Source organism: Ailuropoda melanoleuca, chromosome 14, assembly GCF_002007445.2.
Source record: "Ailuropoda melanoleuca isolate Jingjing chromosome 14, ASM200744v2, whole genome shotgun sequence".
Taxonomy (NCBI): domain Eukaryota; kingdom Metazoa; phylum Chordata; class Mammalia; order Carnivora; family Ursidae; genus Ailuropoda; species Ailuropoda melanoleuca.
Window position 1 is genome coordinate 63,934,485 of NC_048231.1, and position 21,725 is coordinate 63,956,209.

Here is a 21,725-nt window from a genome sequence, read left to right on the forward strand (position 1 = left end):
AGTAGCAATAAATGCAGACATCACTGAGGCCTCTGAAGTCCACTTGTCGCTACAAAGGACCAGCACTCCCTTGGAAAAGTTCATTATTCTAGGTCTTGGAGAGGATATATACAAAATAAGCCTGAGATATCTGAATAGGCCAGAAAGTAAGGAAACTATTAAAGACTAAAGGAGATCACATGAGCCTACATGGAAGAGCCTTCATTGGCCAAATGCTGGGACAATTTGAGCAAAGGAAAAATGAATGTGTTGAAGCACATCAAATACATTCCTAAAATTCATGTATTTAGAGTGATATTAAAAATCCACAAAATTACAACGATACTGAAATTTTTAAAACACACTGGTCATCCTAGGAAGTTGCTAGAGCACTAGCTTACTCTGAAAACTGATAAAGAAAATCAAATACTTGTCTTTCTGTATCAGCTATATTTAAAGTAGCTGGTGAGGAAATGCTCTTTAAAACGCACAAATTACAGACTTAGAAATTCTGTCACTGTTTTGAAACCTATAATGAAGTAACGGACAACAGTCATCAACATTAACACTACCAGGTGAACAGCTGACTGATAATTTGAGGAGTCCCTCCCACACGGTCACTTTAAAATCCATTTTATTTGTTCTGTTTGGGCTGACGTTCAATGAGAAACTAGGTACAAAAGTCTCAAATACAAGTGATTACCCCACCGTCCCTAAGTTCTGGTTTCATCTTCTGCTTGCTTCTCTAACACTTTAAACGTTTTTCCTCACATCTATGTGAGAAGAGGGAAATAGGAAATGAAACCAGTATGAGCAGAATTCAACACAACCAGACATTCTTGGCGTCAGAGATCTAAATAAATTGGCCAGCTCACTTTTCCCACCCCCTCCCGCAAACAAAGTCTGACAGGGAATAAGGATCCTACAACCTCTGTCAGGGCTCTCTACAGAACCCTAGCAGGGAAGGAAATCAGCACTCAAAGCAAACAAAAAATGGTAGCTGAATAAATGTGAGAAAGCACGCAAAGAAAAGAGAAAAACAGCAGGAAGCACTGCTAATGTTCCTACATCCACCATTGCGCTTTCCTACTGACGGACACTGAAGCAATCAGGAACTCTGGAAACAAGGACAGGGAGAAGCCAGCACTTCCAGCCATCTCTGTCAACAGTCAAGCAGTGCCAAAATCGTCAGTGGGAAGTTCTCAGAAAGGCCGAGAAACAATACATTAGGGATATTGCCACTTATGATGGGCTGGGGTTGCAGAAAAGGCAGTTGGAATTTTACTTGAATGCAGAGTCAGAGGGCATTGACCATCATAGAATCTGCAAGAGCTGTTTGACTAAGATGCTTGGGACACAAGTAACGCCTCAAACGGTGTACAAATGGGAAAAAGGTTCTAACCACTCCCAGCGGATGCCAAGGCAGCTCTGCCAGTATGAGGGCTCTATCATATCAGCGAAGTCCCCCGTGGAGGTCCCAACTATCCCAGGGAATGGGAGGTCAGAAGGAAATATCCAAAGCTCAGCAGATGAGACTGCTTTCAGAAGACTATAGTATCTGACAACATGAGTTTAGCAATATCTGGCCAGGCAGCCAAAGCATGGAGAGACAAGGAGCATGGCTAATGCATGTCCCTTGACCACATTTATAATCCTATATGGGAAACCTCTGGAAGCTCCTAGAAAACTCACAGTAGGGGAACTTCGCATAGGGCTAGCATGGTACTGGGTAGGAGCAAGTCTCGATTAAACACGAGTTGTACATAACTGTCACAGTAGTACCCACCTCACAGGTATTTTATGATTTAATGTGAAGTCACTTTGTGAGCTCCACAGCATCCTTTCAACGTGAGATGTTGCTAGTAACAACTGGTTGCAGTCAGTTACCACCCCAGGTATCTCAGACTGAGGAAAAAGTACTGAGGCTTTCTTTCTGAAACATGGTCTTTGCAATAAAGGCTAATAAATGCATTGAGGTTCCAAAATGCTTTAAAAAATACAAGTTTTGTTCCAACTTTACTTGTAAGGATGGTATTGTTACACCATTGTTGGAAAAGAGTTTCAGATCCTTTCTTGAAAGTCACTGATTGCTGGCCCAGGGAAAAGCAACATTAAAATAAACTTAATAGCTTACCCCTCTTTCTAAATTCACTTACTCTCCAGTATGCCACGTATCAGTATCTAGCTAGTAACTGGGCTGTCATCTTTGGCTCCTTTCTCCCTTATCCTTAACATCCAATTAACCGCTTAGACTTCCTGTTCTTAGCTCTTCAGTGTTCCTCGAATCCATACACACTCTCCATCCCCAATACTGTTACCCTAATTTAGGCCACTATGCTTTCTTCCTTAGAATACTTCAACAGCTAAAAGGTCAACTGTAACTGTCATTACACAGCATGTACGGCCTTACATATAAGCTCCGGCTTATCTCCTTCACTTTACCTCATTCACATCCTCACATTAAATTTTTCAGATCCCTTGAACCCTCTTGCAGAACTACAAAAGTACCATGTTTTCTCACCTTCAAGTCATTGATTGTATAGATTTTTGCCTCTAACATGCCTTTCTCCATTTTCCTAGCACTCTCTAGTTTCTATTTGTCTTCCAGAGTTTGGTTTTGATGTCACCTCAGAGCAGTTTTACCCCATGCCCCTAACTCCTAATTTTACTAAGCCTACCCCAGCTTATTACCTAAACTGGATGGCCCTTGCCTGTTTAAGGACCAAACTAGACCAGTGGTTCTTAAAGTGTGATCCACGTACCTGTGGATCCTTTCACAGTGTCCACAAAATACACACTATTTCCACAGAAATACTCAGATTTTGTTTGCCTTTCTTACTATGTAGACATTTGCACTGATGGATAAAGAGTGCTGGTATCTTAGCTCAAACCAAACTTTACCAGTACCCATAGATTCTTCGCCACCACATACAGTAAAAGCAATGTTCGTTTCACTTAAGAATTCCCTGATGAAGCAAATTATTTCAATTAAATCTCAACCCTGGAGTATTCATCTTTTTCAGGCTCTGTGATGAAGTGAGAAGCACAAATCAAGTATCAAAAGATGTGCCAAAAGATGATTGCTGTCTCAAGGAAAAGCACTTGTATGATAGTTTATCAGTGGAACTAGGTTTTTTCATAGTGTTCTTTCACATGAAAAAAAGAAAACTGACAAACCACTCAGACTTGAGTATTTGGCAGATAGTTCATGGAAAATGAGTAAAGTGAGCCTGTCAGATCAAGGGGAAAAAAAAATCAAAATATTTGTTAATGATAAAATTCATACTTTCAAATTAAAATTAGAATTTGGAAAACCTATATACATCACGAGCTTGAGCGGTTTCCCAGTAAAGATTTTTTTCTGGGGTGCCTGGGTGGCTCAGTCAGTTAAGCATCTGCCTGCAGCTCTAGTCATGATCCCAGGGTCCTGGGACCTAGCCCCTCCCCAGTCCTCAGCAGGGAGCCTGCTTCGCCTTCTCTCTACTGCTCTCCCTGCTTGTGCTCTGTCCCCCCGCCGGCCCCTCCTTCACCAAGTAAATAAAATCTTAAAGATTTTCCAATATGATCAGTTCTGATATTAACAAATGAGTTTTTAAGGTGTGATACAGTGTATTAACATTTGGGAAATCTACATAACTAAATAAGCCAATATTTTCCAATTACCAATGCATACGTATAATATTCATTGAAAGTATAAAATAAACTAATGGAGTTTAATAGAGTATGAGATGTTCATTTATACGGTTTCAATATCCACATTGCAGCTAACATTTAGAAAACTAGCATTTGTTGCATTTTGACATAGCATTAAAGATCTACAACTATCTGAAAAGCAATTAAAATACTCATCCTTTTTCCAGTCACTTATCTTATATTTGAACCTAAATAAGATGACAACAGATTGAATGCAAAAACAGACGAAAGAATTAAACTATATTATATAGATGGGCATTAAAAGCGTATGCAAAAGCGTTAAACAATGTCATTCTTTTTCACTAAGTTCGTTTTTATGTCAAAAAAAATTTTCATTAAGACGTTACTTAAGTAAACTTGTGATGAGTTATTAGTGCTTTAAATGAATGTTTTAAAATTTGCTTTACTTCCTAATGTGAAAAATATTGACATAAAAGTTGGGGGTCTTCAATTTTTGAGACTGTACAGAGTCAAAGCAGATCTAAGATCCACTTCTCTAGACTCTAGTCTCTGTCACCAGCCTGACTACCATATCCCTGGCTCCCAGCCCCAGTATCAAGCTCACAAAGAGCATTAAATAAATATATTTCAAAGAAATGAAATATAGATGGGGCACTGCTCAAGGGAGAAGAGATGTGTGAAATTCAGAGCAAAGCTTGCTATTTCCTGAGGGCAGTTCTGCAAGAAGACAGTTACACCTGAATCCACAATGGTCTGCTCATCTCTACCCTGAAGTCAGACCTGCCCAGAGAGGCATCCCTAGTTCTGAAATAACTCACTCAGGAATATCGGCAGATCCTGAAGACATTATGTGAGAGCCACAAAGATAGATTTAGTGTTAGAATACAACCGAAGTAAAAGATTATTTTGTTTGGTGGGTGGAATGTAAAGAGGAAACCTAATAACGCTAGTCAGGGAAGGAGTTCTAAGAAGTAGCTGGCCAACTACTCTTTGTATTCATGGAGGCAGGAACAATAGAAAGCAACTTAACCTGAAGCCTGGGGGATTTAGAGGCAAAGAGAACTTGGTCTTGAGGGTTATTAAGCATTACAATGGGCTTGTTAGGAATGCTAGGGAGGTTTGGATTGACTGAAAAGCTCTTCTGCTGAAGGAAGAGAAGCAAAATGATGTTCTCTGATTGTCTCACTTGGTTGTATTAATTCCAAGAAACAGATAAAGCCCCACTATGTAGAAAAAAAAATATGCTATTTCAATGTAAGAAGTGAAGAAATAGAGAAGCCATCATAAAATTATTTCCATTATACCTCTAAATATTATGGTTTACTGTGAACAAATAAAGTAAAAAGGGCCAACTTCAAGGCTATATTTAAATACATTCAGCTCCTTACTAATCAAATTCCTGCCTGTTATGAGTTGAATTGTGTCCCCCACCCCAAATTCCTCTGGTGAAGCCTAACTCCCAGTACCTCCGAACTTGACCTTATTTGGAAACAGGGTGAAGTCAGACTGGAATAGGGTGGGCCCCTAATTCGACATGCCTGATGTCCTTTAGAAGGGCGGAATATGGTGACAGATAAGTACAGAAGACAATGTGCACAAACAGGGAGAATGCCATGTGAAGTCGAGGCAGGGAGCAGGACGATGCTTCTACAACCCCCAAAGATCGCCAACGTGCTACCACTGACACCTTAATCTCCAGCATCTAGCCTCCCAAAAGGGCACTGAAACGAAATTTCTAGGTTTAAACCACTCAGTTTGGGGTGCATTGTAAACCAAAATACTGCCTCTGACTACAAGGAGATTTTAGTGTGATGGGCAAGAGGAGTAAGTACGTTCAGGGTTCTAAATGATGCAGTGGGGTGAGATGCCTGGAACTATTCCCCAGTGGGCACCACGCTGTAGCTTGCTTGGCAAAAAGCCCTAGTAGCATAGATCACAGCAGCATCAATATGGAGATTGCAAAGATGTAACCTCCTCTAGACTCATCTATGCAACTCAATGGTTATAAACAGTGCTAATGGAGAGGAATGTTGAGAATTACAGAAATCAAATTGTAAGTGATGTAGCTGTGCCTATTTTCCACTGGTTGTCAAGCTCCCTAAAGCTCAGTTCAGCCAAGGCGGTTAGTACTTGAGAGAGTCAAAAATAATGTCCAAGTACATAGAAGAACATTGGTCTTGACTGTTAGTTTGGTTGACTGAAAAGCTAATTCAGTGATGTAAGCTTCCATCCAATTTTAGGAACGTGTACTGAACATTTTCCTGACCTTCTATAGTTCCCTTGGTGGTACGTATTGAAGTCTCCGGCACCCAGTGGAACCCCTTCCACCATTTACCTCTTACTCTCACTCTGTAAAAGTGAAAGCAAGTATCTCACTGTGTTCAGTGTGAGGAAGCTGCCTACATGCTAATTAGTTGCAACCATCCTCGTTTAACTTCTTTTTTTGTCCTTCTACATTTAAATTTTGCTATTTTCAAATTCAGCATCCCTGAATTGTTGCTGTCAAGCCTTGCCTAAGCAGAAAGCCGATTCTTGGGAGATCAGAGAAAAGAGCAAGCAATCGAGGAAGAGGTTGGCTTTGGTTGTTTAAAGACTGAGCCGATTATCTCATTACCCCAGTTTCCAGCCCACTGGCCTGTGGAACGAGAACGCTCTTGGGTCACTCTCAGTTCTGGGGCACTGGCTGGGCTCCATGCTCCACCCCTTCAGCTGCTGAATTCATGCTTAATCCTGAGAAATTCTTTCCATCTACTGAGATACTGCACAGGTAGGGAGTGTTTTTAAGTGAATAGCACGCTACCCTCTTTATTTGTCCTGTAACAACTAATTCCTCAGTGAAAAGTTCTTTGATCCCAAAGGATAAAACTTCCCTTAAACAATCAATCTTCGTCTACTTCACTGTAATTAGATTTATCCAGATCTCATCTCCCTGGCAGTTTGCCGCTGAGATGTCCACTGCTAACAAATGAGGTACCGTACAGGTGAATGTGTCGTTATTGCAGGTCAGTACTGTGTGTCTTTAAGCCCATCTTTTCTGCAATAGCTATCTTTGATATAAATGCTAGGCCCTGGAAGACTTGGGAATTCAGACTATATTACAAAGGAAGTCATCTGTGTTTACTTATGGTTTCTTCAACTACACGTAGGCAAGACAAATCTCAAAGGGACAAATGATAATGAAAAAACTAAAGCAGAAAAGTGAACTGTTTCGTTAAGACTGAAAAGGGTATTAAAGGGAGTGTTTTTGATGGAAGGAATTACGACACAAAAGCTAGTGTAGCCCTGGACTGCCGGTTCCCAGATACAGCTTCATTTGTTCCTCTGAACGCCTACCATCAGTCTGTCTGAATGGGGGGGGGGTGGTGCAAATAAATGGCCACATGGGAGAAAGTGCTGCCTTAATCATGAAGATTCCTGCAAGGAAAGTTTGTATCCTTACTCCTGCTGGTTTCCTGCTAAGAAAATGTAGCAATGTTGACCATTAATGGTTGTCACCTTACAGGTTTAAAGTTGCCAGAACAGAGCTGGTGAACCATCCTTGTAAGGGTGGTCCTCAGGTGTGCAAGGGGGAATACAGGCTGTAAACCAAACTCACATCATCTTAAAGAAAAAAAAAATCACCATTGTTTAAGTCAGCACTAGAATTATCACTTTTCTATGTTTGTGTTTGACTGAAAAATGATGGATCTCTCAGAAGCCGGTATCACATATTCCTTTATGGAAGGAGTCAGGGAACACTAGGGATCCTGCCTTAGATGGTAATATAATGCATCCTCATTGAAAAAAATATTTATTGGGAAGCAAGACTTGGGGTTTGCAGTAGTGACCTTTAAGTATACTGATTATCTGCCACATTCACATCTCTTTTTCTCTTAAAGGTGTGAATTCATTAACCCAACTCTTAACCTGTTTTCGTAACTTCCCTCTTGTCTGATTACTTACTGCCATTCACAGATATGATGTTACTCTCTCAAGAGAAATCCAGAATCTTCCTCCAACGTTTGAAGTGTGAGCTTCACAGACCTCCTACTTCAGACCTACGTTTTAATAGACTCCAAAGACAAGAAAAGTAGAGAAAGTATAATGGCGTGGATGGGTATGGCACACTCTAGCCTAGGAGTCTGACCTTCTACTACCCCGAAGTTTAGCAAAGCAAAGAACCAGCCTATAATTACAGGCAAGGGAAAACAGGAAGGCTCTTCTGCACAGCCCAGGGAAGACCTGCATCTCAACTAGCTGATCAAGTCACATAAATATTAATAACACTGTTTAAAGTGACATGTGGTTTTGTTGGCCACGCCTCAAAGCAGCTTCTATAGCCCAGCTGCTAGCTGCTGTCTCTGAGATCCATTTATAAATAATTGAAGTATTTAGTGTGAAATTACCACCCTGTATATAAAAGATCATTGTGTAAGTGCCCATCAGATGGGGAATCCCAAATTAGTGTTAGGCTGGAGAGGATGGGGCAGACCACATTACCAGGGTGTACGCATGTGCGTGCACCTGCGCACATCAGACCCTCCTGCCTGGGAGGACAGGAGAACGCTGCTCCAATCGTTCCTTCTCCTAGGCAGTGGTCTAGGTTAGAGCACTAGATTTAACCTGAAATTCCTGAATTTTTTTCTAGCTGGAAAAAAAAGATTACAGTAAAAAAGAAAACTGAGAAAGAAAAGCAAAACGTGAGTGTAATAGCATTGCTACTGCAGCATCACAGAAATGTGTTTTGAATAAAAAACTCAACTAGCACGGTAAATAGAATTCTCAGTAACAATATTTAAAATTTTTGAAAGAGAACACATGTGCCTGTGGAAGGGGAGAGGGAGAGAGAGAACCTCAAGTAGGCTCTACACTTGGCACAGAGCCTCACAGAAGCTCGATCCCACAACCCTGAGATCATGACCTGAGCTGAAATCAAGAGTTGGGCACTTAACGGACTGACCCACCAGGTGCCCCTCAGTAACAATATTTTAAGGCACAAAGGAGGGGAAACTGTAGGTAGCAGGAGCAAGAAGTATTAGAATTCTATCTATTCCAGAAATAAGGGTTTGGGGAGGGGAGACGGAATCCACATGGCAAGCTTAATAGACTTTCTTACACAGTTTTTAGTAATAGTTTCACTCTAGGACATAAGGACAAATGTATGGTTGACAAATGCCAAATCCAGACTGAGTTTTCATTTTACAAATTGTAAAATATCCTCCCCCATTATCTTCCCCAAACAGATAACAGTAATTCCAAAGAGAAATTTAAGTTTTTTTAAAAAATAGCTCCTTACAAATATTTTTTTAAAGATGCTGATGAAAGTAATTTGAAGCATTTGGTGCAAGAAAAAAATTTTTTTTAATGATTTGAGAGCATGCATGTGCCAGGGGCGGGGAGAGAATCTGGAACAGACACCACGCTGAGCACAGAGTCCAATGTGGGCTTGATCTCATGACCCTGAGATCATAACCTGAGCTAAAAATTAAGAATCGGGGGCTGAACCAACTGAGCCACCCAGGTGCCCCAAGAAATTTTTTTAGTTATATTTCACTCTTCTCAAATGTCCTGAGATAACTCATTCAACCTAAGAAAATACTGCTTCAGGAGTACCTGTTTTACCAGAAATTGAGAACCTTCCCTGTTTAAAGGAGGGCACTAGAATCTGCAGGGGATTCAAAGACTCATAAGGCAGGGTCTTGGCCCTCTCGAAGGACTTGTAGCATGTAGAGATGTCCTAGCAGAATAAATCCATATTCCTATATTGATTTCTGAATCATATCAAATTCAAAACATTTCTAGACACCTCTCCCCTACAGTGTCTACTCAATTCCTATTGAATCATAAATATGGGAAATGCAGTAGAGATTTTTGATATAAAATATGCCTATAAAGAGATAAGCCACTAACAATTACTGAACTCCAGCGGCTTTACACCAAGATTATAGGTGATCAACTTGGAAGAATTGTCCATAGTTTCACAGAATAAGCAAGAAATTTTGAGGAAGAAATCTAGTTCAATTGTTTCATTGAACGTCCAGAGCCTGTGCTGTCAAAGTAGAGACTTCTAACTGGAAGAGGCCCTAAGAGAAGGGAAAATGAGGAGGACAGCCCAGGAGTATTTCTGGTAGATTCCAGAGGCCATATTACCTGAAACTTCTGGAAGAGGCTGCTGCGGAGACAGTGTTCTGAGCCCATCTCCTCTGCATCATCAGCTCAACCACTTTGAGTCGTGCTAAGTTATGGAGCTAAACATTTGTGCTACACAGCCTTTCAGTCAGCACATGCGGCCAGGCTGTTTAGCTGACACACTTCTAGGTTTCTGCATGCCCCTGTGTCCCGTAGAAGACCACGGGGGTGGCACACACCCTTCTTTCAAATTCAGCTTCTCTAGGGAATAAGAGCTGCATCTTTGGTGCCATAATGTGGGAGGTGAGGGGGTTCTATCCTCACAGGCAGCTGTTCTGTACTTACAGAAATGTTATATTTGTCAAGGCTGTTGGCAGTGGGGAGAGAGAGACCTGGAAAGTGATGGGCAACAAAACTCGGACAATAGAGTTTTTTCTGTCCATTGCTTCATTTACTTGATCATGGAATGTTGCCCGAAGAGCTTCCATTATTGTCTTCCATCCATTGTCCCATTTATTTCATTCCTTGCTCCTGAAAACTTGCTCTGAGATCCTTTATGGATCTTCTCCCTATATCAACCGATGCTACAGGGATCACAATAGGTCACAGTGAAAGATACCTTTGACAGAATTGCTGTGAGAGCTTTGATAGACCACTGTGCATTAGTACATGGAATCCAGCTTCCCCATCAATCCAACCCCTCCTCCTCTCCATGTACACCAGCTCGAACCATGGCCTCTCACAATTCATATTCTTCATATTCTCATATGAAGCCAGAGAATGACAGCCCTGCAGAGATCCAAATCTCTGCACATGGATTCTCATGGGTCAAGAAAATGCCTTGCGGCATGGAAAGGATTTGCAGAATATCATGCTGTAGTTTTAGTCAACATGGCCAATCCTCTTTCTTCCATCTTTATACGAAGCTGCATGCTTCAAGAGGGAAGATTTCCAAAAAAAAGGGTCCTCACCCCGGCCTTGGAGAACCAAGGAGCCAAGACGTCAAGGAAGCATTCTCATGAGGCCCTTGCAAGTCTCCATGTCCCTCTTAAGTATCCACAGCTTGTGAGGAAGGGATGAGTGAATATCTGGAGAACAATTCTGGAAAGGCTGATGAACCACATGCTGTCAAACCAGGTGTCAGTGTCTCCCTTAAATTTTTTCTGCTCATCTGCTATTCACAGGTTTTAATATGTCTGTCTTTCCACTACCCTGTGAGATCTTTGAGAACAGGAAATAGATCTTCCCCTTTTCTACAGATCTAACACCTAGCATAATACCTGCAGCATAGTAGATTCTATTTAAGTGTTTACTGAATTTCCTACATCAGGTGCTTGCACCTAATCAGAGTTATGATAACATATCTAGAAGATTTACCCCTTCACTGGTAGCTGAAAAACAGTATTCAAAGTACTATCGTAAAGAAAGGGAAGTTTTCACGTATAGATACATGAACTACAACTAGCCAAAAGGACCTGTTTCAGTTGTTAGCGCCTTAAACACTGAGGTAAAAGACTAAGCCCCACATGATAATCAGACCTTAATTTTTGTGTTGCCTGAAATTTATACCATCTGAATTAGCAATCTTAAGGGTAGTATAGGAGTAGAGAATATTTTTATAGTTTGCTTTAACTAGAGTGAAGATCCACAACCTTTGAATTTTTTTTTTTTAATAGATTCGAGAGCACAAGCAAGAAGGAGTGGAAAGAATCTCAAGTACAGAAAGAATCTCAAGTAGACTCCCCACTGAGCGCAGAGCCTGATGTGGGGCTGGATCCAATACCACAACCCGAAATCACCATCCGAGTTGAAATCAGGAGTCAGACACTTAACTGACCAGGTTATGTTCATTATGATCCATTTTTAACACCTCTCTGACATAAAGAGCCACCCAGGTACCCCTGGAAGATTTCTTAAAAAGGAATTTTGAATTAGTGGATTTAATTCCACAATGTGTAGTTGCAATGTGCCTCGGCTCTGAAATTCACAAGATAATTATATTACATGAGTGATCTAGGCCCTCATATATATAATATATATACAATATATATAATATATATACAATATATATAATACAATATATTATATACAATATATAATATATACTATATATACTATATTATATACATAATATATACAATATATATAATATATATTATATATATATATACACACACATACATATACACACACACACACTCAGCCTCAAGCATCAAGAAATCAAAATGTGAAATCTTGAAAAATACGCTAGACACATGTTTGTTATGAATATAGTGAAAGAATACATGACCCTTCTAAAGACCTTCAACAGTTCATAGAACAAGAGAATTCCATTCAAACTAAGCTATTAACCTTGAAAATATTAACTTCGGAGCATTACAAGTCTTTATCATTAGCATATTAATGTTTAAGATCTATAGACAAACCTCTATCTTTTAAGCTAGCTAACTCTACAAAATACCCACTATGCAAAAATAAGCAAATTTAAATTTTTGGAACCAGTTTCCTCATCTATAAATGAGAAGTAATAATACCTACACCTCTAAGTATTGACATGTGACTTCAGATTTTATGACCAACATGTCAGGAACATTTAAGTCCTCATTAGAAGTTCTGCTTACTCATTGTCATTGAAATAGTGATTTATAGAATTTCAAAACTTTTAAAAGAGCAGCTCCTATACCTGTTAAAATACAGAGACTCTTATGTAATAGACACTATCAAACAATTTACCACTCTTGTGTTCTCCCTTTACACCTCCTCCATATTGACATTAAGTTAAATGCCACAACGAGCTGGTAGAACCAAGACTGCACGGAAAACAAGAGATCCAAAGGAGCAAGAGATTGAAGAACCAAGAACACTGAACAACCAGGTTCATGCAAAGGTGAAGAGATAGAACATTTTTTCTTTTTATGTATGTGATGTCTGGATATGTTTCATGGTGGCTAAGATGAAAGCTTTGCTAATTTGTACTGAATGGCCTACGAACCCAAGTGTCCCTCTGTCCATTTGAGCAAATCAATTCAAATTTTCCTCTCTAAAAACACACCTATGGCCAAGATGAAACAATAAATATGTCAGTTCAATAATCCTAACAAGGGGAAAACCCAAAGGTAATGATGATGCTTCTGGCTTCAGTAGGACTGTAGACTTCCCAGGGCCAGCCTGGGAACTCAAAACAATTGAGATAATGCCAGTCCCGGCCTACCAAATCTACCTAAAAGAATTGTGTTGGCGTAGATCAGTTTATTCAACTTCTAAATGCATCAAACAAAAGATAAAGGTTAATATTTGGGGGACAGGGCAGTTGAGTAGATCTAATTTCCTTGGTCTGACTTGTATTTTGTTTGAAATCCTCAGCCATGTTAAAGTAGGAACATGTAATTCAAGCAATTAATCTCTCTAAAGCACTGTGGTAGGTTTTAAGACAAGCAAACATTATGGAAAAAATTTACTAATTTTTCAAAATGTTTGTAGTCCATACTAACTCTAAGTCAAATCTGATCCCTCGCTTGAGATTTGGGGGTTAGAAACTCAGTCGATTAAGTCCATATTGAGAAGCAATAGAATTTTAAAACAGCTAACACGCAAAAGAAACAGGTTCTGCAGCCCAGATAATTTAAGGGTAATTATTTTTTTTAGTTACCTAAAGAGACATTTTCAGACCTCTAATTGCTCCAAATTTATCTGCTAAAGAGTCATTATGATCCATTTTTAACCCCTCTCTGACATAAAGAAGTAATGCTATAATTGAACCGTGTCATCATTGATCTCAATTCACAACCATTAGAAGAGCTGGGTTTTGCCTGGTTTCACTGCAATTGTACCATTTCCCTCCTAATCACCCTCATGCCTGCAGATATGCACTGTGTAGCCCGGAGTTGTTTAAAGCTCAGCCAGATGCAGTGAATGACATCCATGGTCTAGTAGACTATTACTTGCAATTTTCACATGTGTAGTGGAAGGGAAAAAAGTGCAGACATCTCTATTTTTAAAACTCATTTTCCCTTTCATTCTTTTTGGCCCCAAAGATCTTTTATAGTAACTTAATTTAGTTTGCTTGCTCATATTTGTAATAGAGATAAGAGAATCAAAGGATTTTTAGATCTGCCCCACTGCTGATGCTAAATATGTCCAACTAAGTCTCATTCTTAAGAGATAGGAAACCCACATAAATTATGTAAAAGAAAATGTATAGAGCAATTGTGCTTAAGATTTTGAATTGGAGCTACGCATTAAAACCACTCCAATACCCTCTAACATTTGCTGTAACCTTCAGTGCTAGCCACAATGTAACAAAAATATCTAATCTCAGTGGACATTTAGTTCACCAAATTGTTGGATTCCACTGCTTAATTTAGGAAATCACGTTGTTGTTGAGCATGTTTTGTTATTTATGACGTCTGTAAAACTCTGCACTGAAATATAAAGTTTTGTTTTGTTCTTAAAGCTCAGAAGCTACTAAACCACCCATACCATCCTTCCCTTCTACCATAAAAATGATTTCGTAGAGAGGGAAACTCTTCTCCAAAACCAGGGACCTAGCAGTGAAAAGAACAGAGGGGAGGGTCAGGAACACTGGCTTCTGATCTCAGCTCCACAGTTACTGGCCCATACTTCCCTTACTTTTTTTTATTTATTTACTCAGCAGAGATAGAGACAGCCAGCAAGAGAGGGAACACAAGCAGGGGGAGTGGGAGAAGCAGCAGCAGGCTCATAGTGGAGAAGCCTGATGTTGGGGGCTCGATCCCATAATGCAGGGATCACGCCCTGATCCCAAGGCAGACACTTAACCACTGTGCCACACAGGCACCCCTCCCTTACTCTTTGTAAATGTCGAGGTTTTCATTGTAGAACAGCAAGTTGAAATCAATTGGGTTTAAGTTCCTTTTGACTCTAAGATTTTTAAGAACTACATGGAATCATCATTAGTATATTATGACTATAGCAAAGAAAAATAAAGCTGGATACTAATTATAAGTGATAGAGACAGATTTTATTCAGGGGTAACTATTGTAATAGCAGAGAAAACCAGCGTCACCTGAGCTCAAGTCCACTGAAAAAGGCAGGAGACTTTCTAAAACTGAGTTTCAGTAAAGGAAAGGTAATCAAAGGTGTTACCAGGGGGAGGGGATCATCCCTAGGACTAGACCATCTGGGATTGCTAATCGGAACTTAGAGGAGAGCTAAACTTCTGCGTTTCTGCCAGCACATATAACGGTGCAAGCTGGAGCCAGGTGCCACCAAAGCTTGTTCCCTGCCCTTCCTCAGGAACTGGGAAACAAGAGAATGAGCACTCTCCTCAAAAAAAAAATCTCAAAGAGGTTGCTCCCAGGTCCTTAAGGAGACAATTTTAGGTGGTAGAAGAGTTACATCTTGGACAAGTTCAGGACATTCATAACCATCTGAGGTCTTGGAGGAGACTAAAGCTCAGTGAGAGTACGGTCTACTGACGTGTAGAACCACATCTTTAGAAGGTACAAAATCTGTTCATGTAAGTTTTTGGTTCCGCCATATATATATGGACTCAAAAAAAAAAAAAAAAAGTTGGCCCCAAAGTATCTTAGTCAATGGCTCCATTCGGCTTTATTATGCCACTGTCTTGACTAATTTAAATACATATGTATAACTGCATTTCTCTTAAATTCCTTAATAGTTGAATGTTTAGCCCATTATAATACTATCTGCCCTCCAGAAAAATGGGTCAAGTAGAATACTCAGAAGGGCCACAATGGAGAATGACAAGCCCATTTAATTTGTATCAAGAATCAGAATTCTTATTTTTAACCACGTTTTCTAAAATAAGGGATTTCAAACAAAGATCTTGAGAGGGCATTTCTCTGTAAAGTCTTATTTAGCTTTCATGAAAAATTTAAATGTGAGTTTTTGTAAATGCAAATGAAAATATTAAAGGTGCTCAATATATTCACAGAGCAGATTGATATTTTTTCATGCAATAATGTTAATGTGCTGTGCCCTCTGCAGCAGTACCATAATTAAACCTGTTGGCATTTCCATTTTAAACTTAGTCATAAAAAATCCCTCTGAGCAATAATGCACCATTTCAAGACTCAAACCAGCAGTTTCTACTGTTTAGGAACAATATTTGAGAAAGTTTTAGCAGGGGGTCAAGTTCTAATAAGGTAAAACATTTAACAGAATTTTTTTTCTTTATTTCACCCTAGATGCTTGTTTGCCCTCTGAAAACTAATTTAAATCTAAATGTGTGATGTTTATAAATAGGACAGACATGCAGCAGGAGAACTACATTCAAGTTCCCATTGAGAGAGAAAACGTAGTTTGTCATATACTGGTGTATCCGGTTCTGTTGGAGCTGGAGTTTAAGTGAATTGAGAGGGTGATGTTCAATAAAATAAAATTACAGGTAAAAATTAGAGATGAAAGTATTTAGAATGGAAAAATAAATCACAACCAGTAAAGTCTGAAAGGCTGACAAATACTACAAATATAGGGGCACTTGGGTGGCTCAGTCAAATGTCTGACTCTTGATTTTGGCTTAGGTTGTGATCTTAGGAGATGAGTTTCCCGGAGATTTTCTCCCTCTGCTGCATCCCCCAACTCACGCCGACACATGTGTGCTCTCTTAAATTTTATTTATGAGGGGGTGGGGGGAGAGAACAAGCAGGGAGGAGCGGCAGACTCCATGCCGAGTAGGGCTTGATCCCAGGATTCTGGGATCATGACCTGAGCTGAAGGCAGATGCTTAACAGACTGAGCCACCCAGAAGCCCCATGGGCTTCTGGAGGGAAGATACTACAAATATAAAATCCAGAATCACAAGATGTGCTTACAAATTAGTTTCGTCCCCATTAATACTTTTTCTCTTTACTATTTTGGCTGCATACTCTTTGATCAACTTCATAAGACAGATTTGGTAATATTCTGGAGCATATCAGTCTTTTTTCCTACCATCAAAAGTTGGCAAACTTTTATAGAAAAAGCCAGATCGTATTTTAGGCTTTGCAACATGCAGGCTTAGTTCTTTAGTTCTGTTGCTGTAGCACAAAATCAGTGATAGACAACACAGATGAATAAGCACGGCTATGTTCTAATAAAACTTAATTTTTTACTTCTACGTAATTTTCACATGTCATGGAGTAAGATTTCTTTTCACCCCCAATCATCTAAAAATGTAAAAATCATTCTCCGTTCACAGGCCATACAAAAACATGGACCGTAGTTTGCTAGTCTTTGTTGTACTTAGTTGACATAAATCTGTTTATTATTGGTAACTTTTAAAAGCTACTTTGAGCTTCTCAGATCATTAATGTATATTTTAAGGATAGTTGTTGAATGTGAAAAAAAATTCCTTTTACATACAAGCATTAAAATTAGTCACAGCAGAAATAAAATTAAGTGTAGTTTGAATTGATATTCATTAACCAGTTTGTCACCGATAACCTCAATGAAAACTTCAAGGTACGAGTTTAAGGATCTTTGTTACAGTATTTTACATTAAGTCACCAAGAAATTTTAATATTTTCCTGAAGTGCTTATGCCATTCACTCACAAGATTCAATCTAAGAACCTATTCACCATTTCTATTAAGAATTTATCACTTCCTCTTAATTGCTTTTGCTATGCTCTGAAAAAATTGTTTATAATTATATGCTTAATGTTAGCATAATTTCTTTTGATTTCATCATTCACTTTAATCACTTTAGTTCATATTTCTGCATTTTTTAAATCTGAAATTTCTTTGGTTCCTTAAAGAAAAAAATAAGACAAAAGGGACTCGTCAAATACATTTCAATCGGTTCTAATCTTTCATGTTTTATGGAAACATTCCAAATCATCTTCTCAAATCACACAACGTCTTTTTGGGCCAAAATGCTAGGTCAGTTGGCACGATAGGCAGTCAGTATTCCAGGAAGCCATGGCTATGCCAGAACAGTTAGCACTCCCTGAACTGGATGTAGAATTGAAAGAAAACCACACCAATAAGTCCCAAACTCAACACAATGTATTTCCAACTCGATTATACCTTGGCCAGACGCCAAGAGTATCTACAGCCTTTCCAATAACCAAACAATGTGAAGGGAAGAGGTAATGGAAGGGAGAGTGTTTGGAAAAAGACAAAACTTACCAATTATATAATCATGCCAGGATCTGGGTAAAGCTGCTCTCCTGGCTTTGAAAGTTCTTTGTACACTTAAGCTTGCCTTCATTAGTCTCCTGGTCCATCCCCCTGACTGTCCCAGGGTGTCTGTTATGCAGTTAACAAGCAGTCTCCTGCAATACCACCCACGACATTCTCTTAAATGTTCCACAAGTGGCCAAAGTTGAACATGAACTATGCAGTATTCCAGACGGAGCTGCTAAGAACACCTGTAGTTCAGCTTACAATTAACAAATTTTTAAAAATACCAGAAGTATAATCAATAGCTTTGAAAAATAACAAGTTAGAAAAATCATTTGCTGAGGTCTGTATGTGATGTGTATGCTTGGGACATTTGACAAAGCTCTGTAGAAAATTTATATCACAATCACACATAATTACTGATTCCAATTTAATTATGCGATTGCACGTATTTACTCCGGGAACTATAACAAATATAGAGTAACTAAACAGCATAACAAAAAGGCTAAATTTTCAAAGGAAAACAAACTCACAAAGACTCCCGCATGTAAAAGAACATTAAAAAGGTCAATTACAAGCTTACAAAAGCAGACTATTCTGATTTAAAAGATAATTACAGTCACCTCATTGCCCTTTTCTACTGTACTCGACATTCTTTTCAGGAGAAGTCAGAGAAGACTTTCAGGTTTGAGTATCTTCACAGTTTAGGGAGCAACCACCTAATCATGCTCCTAGAGATCTCCATAAAATTCCCTTTGTGTAAACGAAGTCATTGAGGGTTAATTCATCTGCCCCTTAAACCTCTCTGTCCTTTCTCCCATGTTCTTTTAGCCTTGGGGTCCTCATAATACATTTCTGGTCCTAAATCTATAAGCTCTTAAATGTGTTTTGTTTTCCTAATATAAAGCTAATAGCTTTTTTTTTCCAGTATTGTGATTATCCACATAAAGGATAATTAACTCCAAGAAATTATTATTTTTTTTAAAGACCTAGACACTACGGCAACAGTACAGGTACACTGAAGTGTATTTTCCATCCCATTAAGCTAAATACTATATTTCATTTTAAAACACATGTCCACAGGTCTGCCTGGCTTTGAAAAATATTACAAGAACGATTGAACGAACACATACATACACACACCCACACACACCCACCCACCCCAGGTAATTTAGAACAGAAATATTACTATTACACAGAAAGTAGTTCACTAATTTTTGGTTTTTCTAAATTATAAGCTAGCCTGAGGCATTTAAAATATGGTTTACTTTAAAAACCATGCACAGAATAATGAAACTCTCTTCCTTCTTCATGCCTTTACCAACCATCTTTATATCGGGGTAAACCTTTACCCTGTAACAGTTAATGTCATTCTGAGGAACAGGACTTAATTGAGAGACCAAAATAATATTCTCATGAATAAGTATGATGGAGGAGTTAATTCCCTATCATAATTATGTTAAAGAGTTAATTTCTATGTGTAATTCTATTACTAAGTAACAATTTACAAACACTGTAGAGCTTTGGGGGAATATGTTTGAAGCAAATGCTTAATTAGGCAATGGTGTGAATTTTGACATATTTCTTCATGGTTCATGGAGTACTCCTGCTAACACAGATCAACAGTTTGATGAAGAGAAAAATCTTATTTTCCAATACTAAAAACAGTATTATAGGGTCACAATATGGTGAGAAACAAATTTAATAAATGTCATCTTACCCAGTAAACCAAAATTAGTATCACTAAAAGATAAAATTCACACTAACCTATGCCACTCACAAAATATGATGGATAAGAACAACTCTGAATCCAAGAAGTTCCCCACATAAGTTGGGAATAGGCTTGGGGCATAAACATGTTGGTTCAGGGAGTCTGAGGCAATTCACCTGCTGCTTCACTGTCAATACTGGCGCTTACTGTGCTGTAACATTCCAACCAGAGAGCGTACTAAAGCTCTGGACTCATTAAACAGGTCCCACAAAGGCCAAACAGAACTTGGGCTAAAGAGTTTATGTTCATGGGGCGCCTGGGTGGCTTGGTCGTTAAGCGTCTACCTTTGGCTCAGGGCGTGATCCTGGCGTTCTGGGATCGAGCCCTACATCAGGCTCCTCCACTGGGAGCCTGCTTCTTCCTCTCCCGTTCCCCCTGCTTGTGTTCCCTCTCTTGCTGGCTGTCTCGCTCTCTGTTGAATGAATAAAATCTTTAAAAAAAAAAAAGTTTACATTCGTTTTTTCTGCACAATTCTAACAACAAAGACATTAATGTAGATCACTAGCATCACATTGGATTTTTCAAGCTAACTTATAGGTGGTTAAATCCTAAAAGGTTATCACTTTAGATACTGACACTTAAAGACTGCTTCAAGTTTAATAGTTTAGTTACTACCTTATATCCCAGTATTTAACAACTTCCTGTTTCCAGGCATAGGCACGCATGTGTGGTCCATTCCCAGGTTTAATACCACCATAGCAACAGCAACAAAAACTGGTTTGTCTTCTCAGTCACCGACACTGGCCAAGAGACCGTGTTGTAATCAGATTCAATCACAGTAGGCTGTGAAAGATGGACTGTCACAGCACATATTCTCAGATTTCTCACTAAAGGGCCATTATGCTTGAAAAGGAAGAGGTATTCAGAAAGTTTCGTGACTCAACTTTAATTTGGTCTCAGAATCAGAGCTGTTGAAAAGTGAGTAAATCCCCATGAACTAGAAACCCTGGTTAGTCTTCCCCATGAAACAACTTAATCACCCAACTTGTTTTTATCAGACTACTGCACCAGAAATGTTACCAAAGGAATAGGTCAAATAATTGGTCTTCTGAGCATCCCAAAACTGCCTTGTCATCAATTTTCAGGGTATTACACTGGCAGGACATTTGTTAATACTGATGAAATGAGGTTACAAGAAACATAGGAACAAGATGCATGTGCCACATTAAGGAGGAAATCAAAGCATGGCCATGCTTTTGCTTACAAATTCTCTGACCAACCAACGGTACAGGCCATGATCTAATCCTTCTTCCAGATACCCTCATCCTGCCCATCCGTTTTCTCCCCACCAACAATAGAACCTGATTCTACTAGAGAACACCAACCATCATCATGTCAGTTAACACTTGGTAGAAATCATTGTTTTGATTTGTTTCAGGATTATTCAAGGCTACTGACAGCAATAAATTGTGACTTTTAAGGCTCTAGCCCTAATAATCTCCATATATCATCCCCCAACACTTGGCGATTGAATTCTTTGATACGGATTGACAGTTGATATGTCTATTCACATCTTATATAAAACGGAGAAAACCTCTTCGAAAAGCTTCTTAAGTAAAAATCATGTACAGATGACCCTTGAACATGGGTTTGAACTGCAGGAGCCCACATGTACACAGGATTCCCCTCCCCAATAAGTATAGTATAATGCTGTAAATTCTCTTGTGATTTTAACATTTTCTAGCTTACTTTATTGTGATAATACAGCATGTAATACATAAACATACAAAATATGTGTTAATCAACAGTTTACAGGTGATTAGTAAAGTTGTTGTGGGGTCAAAAATTATACACTGATTTTTAGGGGTGCCCAGGTGGCTCAGTCAGTTAAGTGGCCAACTGTTGATTTCAGCTCAGGTCATGATCTCAGGGTTGTAGGATCGAGCCCCAAGTTGGGCTCTGCACTCAGTGGGGAGTCTGCTTGGGATTCTCGCTTTCCCTGTACTTCTTCCCCTCCCCCGGCTTGTTCACCCTAAAGTAAATCTTAAAAAAAAAAAAAAATTATACATAATTTAACTGGTGAGTGGTCAGTACTCCTAACCCCCAGGTTGCTCAAGGGACTACTGTAGTAGCTATTCAAATGTAGCTTTACCACAATTCTCTTTTCAA